Here is a 3,881-nt window from a genome sequence, read left to right on the forward strand (position 1 = left end):
AGCGGAAATAATGCTTCATTTCATTAATGGAAAATACTGAAATATGCTTACAACCAGAAATGGAAATAAACCAGCTAGGGCGATGGTAGCTTATCTCTGAGAAGAGATGTGCAGATACATGCCTCTGAACTGTTCCGAACTGTATTACAATGAGGCTCGAAGGTCTATTTATTGTTCAGAAACAATGAAAAACCCTTCACATCCCGAAACCTAACCCTAGAAGATGAAACGCCAAATTGTGGGCCCCGTTTGGGTAAATTGGTACATCAATTTCCCGGGGTCGTAACTTTGGCATACGATCTCCGTTTGACGCGTACGATAGCTCGTTAGAAAGATCTATCCGAGTACTACCACTTTGGGAGGCAACATCGGTCCATGGACCCATGTTGCCCCAGAATCCCAAAAAAACGTCGTTTAGGGCCTCAAAACGGCTCCGGAAGTTCAGGACCCGAAAAACTGCTAAAAATAGTAAACTGTGCTACAATTTAGGAAACTAAAAAGACTGAAAGAGACAGTTGTGGGGGTCCAAATGGGTTGGTGGGTGGCCACCAACATCCACCTGGATCACACAAGGTCCCAATCTTCGAACTTCATATTAGGTATTCATCCTAGCAACGGTCCGTCAAACCTTATTGCATCTGGAAGGAGTGGGGTCTAGAGCGCACTCTTCGTGGCCTCCAGGTCCTTGGGTATCTTGGCTTCCCCTTCCACGAGGGGATGTAGGGGGGTAAATTTATCACCGAAGGTACTTGGGAGACATTCTCCGCCTCATCATCCTGCGCTTCAATTTGGGCAATCAGATCTTGCAAATCTTCCTCCTCCTCTTATGTTTCAACGGTGACGGCTTTGCCCTTTTCTGCCATTGATAGTTTACTAAACCGTGGGTTCCGTGGTGATACCCGGATGGGCCCATTGTTTGCTTGTCTTTCTTTGGTCATGGTGTGTGGGGTGAATTTGGAACCTCTAGTGCTGCTGCCACATCTCCAGGGTCCTCCTAGACCATATGGGGCTTCGAGGTAACTTTTGCGAATTGCACTCTTGTTCTTGCAGTCATCATCGTGTGTACAGTTTAGGGTCGTAAGAGTACACAGCACTCAGTGCTTTGTTCTTGCTTAATTCTCAAACAACCAAGTGTTGCCCTATTGATAGCCCTAGTGGTTTTATAGCCTTTCTTGAATTTGAATTCAATCCTTCCCCCCACTTCCGAGTCATTAATTCCCTTTTGGCGGCAGATCGTCCCAAATCTCATTCTTAATTCATGTCTTAATTGCTCAACACCCACTCCTTTTTGCCTTAAATTGGATCTCTTGTCATGAACAGTGACACCAATGGTCACTTCCCTACCTACCCATGCAGCAGTGCAGCCTCCTATGCACATCTGTGACCCTTGTGACATATTGACCCTGTGCATAACCCCCTTCTCACGTAGCTCTCCTACAGGCTTCCTTATAGTCCCACACTCTCTTTCAACTGCTTGGAGCGCTGAGACTGTGCTTTCTACGGATAGTCAGGTGGTCACACCACCTGTGTGATGCTTGCCTACACCTTCCAACATGTTCTGTGGGAACCCCTCAATTATCCCTACGTCAGACAACACGTCACATTCTTTCTTATACGATTCGCTTCCTCGGTTCCTTTGTTTAGTAAGGTGCAACCATAGCCATGGTAGGGGAGCCATAGCTTGTCAATGGAAAGGTCCTACTGCAGTCGTACTTCGGTCCCTATCGTGTCCTATCATTCCTAGTTTATTCACGCAGTATGCTTGCATGGATTTGGAATCCACTTCACTTTTCTTCCTTGGTCGTACTTGATCTTTAAGCTCGTGAAACGTACATGTCCTTCGTCGAATGATCTACATATGGTTGACCCCATGCAATTGCATACTTCCTTCATCCTGGCCCCTATGGATCGTTCCAATTCTATGAGGATTCCTTCCTCCCAACCCTATGGCCTTGACTCTACCCATCATCTTTAGGATCGTCTCCTTGCTTAGATTCTTGTACATGGCCCTAGAGGCCCCTCGAACTGTTAGTACGCACCAGTCCCAATCAGTCCATCTGGCCTGGTGAGCCTTGTTCAGGATCCCGCATAGCCTCTTGAATGCTTCTATGTGGAACTTTTGCAGTGCGCGTCACTTTTCCTACTGCTGCAGCTAGTTCCAAGTGTCGATCCATAGTGCGGTTGTGGATGGCACCAACCACGATTGTACCCATTGACACAGGTGAGCAAGCAAACTTCTCTGTCCTGGATGCCCGGTTCTTGATAAAAAATGGGGGCTTCCAACCCATAATCGCATCCACTTTTTACCTTCACGCCAGCTTGCCATGTTCCCTTGACGTGTACTCCATCCCTATACAGGGGTTGCATATAGTATCCCTTCCAACGCAGTGTACCGTTGTGGTTCCAGTACTGTGCTTTCAAACTTGTCCAGGAAGTTCTCCACCATCATCACCTCATCATGTGTTGATAGTTCCCTTACCTTTGTTGTCATGCGATGGAGTGATCTAGTCATCATGTTGCAATTTAGCGTCATTACCTCGTGCAACCAAATCCAAAGTGCAGGAGTTGTCACGCTCCCACGAGATTCTTCCATCTGCAGTCGGGTTCACCCAATCCTGGTCTTACACAGTTATCTGGTAAATGCAATCCAGCTCATCATCGCTCTCATCATCGCGCACAGGTTTAGTGTAGCGCACTCCTTCGAATGGTTCTAATGGGACTACCACGTGTAGTGACTTTTTCTTGAATATCATCTTCCTCTTCTTCAAGTTGATGACTCCATTCATGTGAGTTGCCCAGTCTATTCCTAACAAAGCAAGATAAGGACTGCTGTCATCAAAAATCTCTATCACTTTAAAGTCCATCTCTATGCTTGCGCCTTCGATATCAACTATTACTCCTTGCAACCTTCCCATGGGCATGACCTTTTGTTGGTTCACCATTCGTAATTGAATAAGGGACCACTGCAATGCAAGCCTACCCATGCATTCCCAAGTTTGCTTAGGTAACACATTCGCGTCCAACCCCAGGTCCAAGATGACCTAATCCATTTCGTATTCACCAATCTATGCCATCAATCTCATTTCCCTCCCGGTGCGCAATGTATGCTTCCCTAGATTTTGGACTATGTGTGGTTCTCCCGACCCCGCACACCCAGTGATCATCTCTTGTATTCCTTTAACTACCTTATTGTCATGCAACAACTTCGTGCAGGTCGCCAAAAAGGTAGTAACCATGGAAGGATCCACCCTCCCAGCTCTAGATGGTCCTTACTACCTGAAGAGGAGGCTTCTGTGAAGCTCTTCTTAGCTTCCATAAATGTCTTCTTTGCGCATTCCAAGTCAACCTCAGGTTCCTTTGCAAGAGCCTTGCGAACCCATGTATCTTTCTCAAGTTGCTTCCCCTTATCTTTGCCCGTGGTCATGCCACTTCTGAGCATCATGTTAGAATTGGGGTCTTTATCGCGGGGTTTCCATCTCATCATTTGGATATTCCGTGTCAGAGGGGGTTGTAGTACCCCTTTTTCGCACATCTGTGTGATCAACGTAGGGAAATCCACTAGTTCATGATCAAACTGAGCATAGTATGAACAAGATATCCTCGTTGGATTAGTAAAATCGTGGGCATAGTTCCCTGGTCCTCTGCAATTATAGCAAATCAACTGTTTGCGACCCCTTCCTGGTCCCATTCCTCCTCATCCTTGACCTCACCCCTGAAATCCTGCATGTGCCATCCCCCTAGCTGGGTCTAGGGCTCGCATTTCTATCTGCTGGTCTAATCCATCATTAGCTCATAGCTGTGACAAGTGTGCTCATCATGGCCTACTGACCTATAGAAACTACAAAACAGTTGTTGGGGAGTCTTCGTATACTTTTGCAACA

Source organism: Pinus tabuliformis, chromosome 5_2 (assembly GCF_031772625.1).
Source record: "Pinus tabuliformis cultivar Carrire ecotype Pingquan chromosome 5_2, CPIR1, whole genome shotgun sequence".
Lineage (NCBI taxonomy): Eukaryota > Viridiplantae > Streptophyta > Pinopsida > Pinales > Pinaceae > Pinus > Pinus tabuliformis.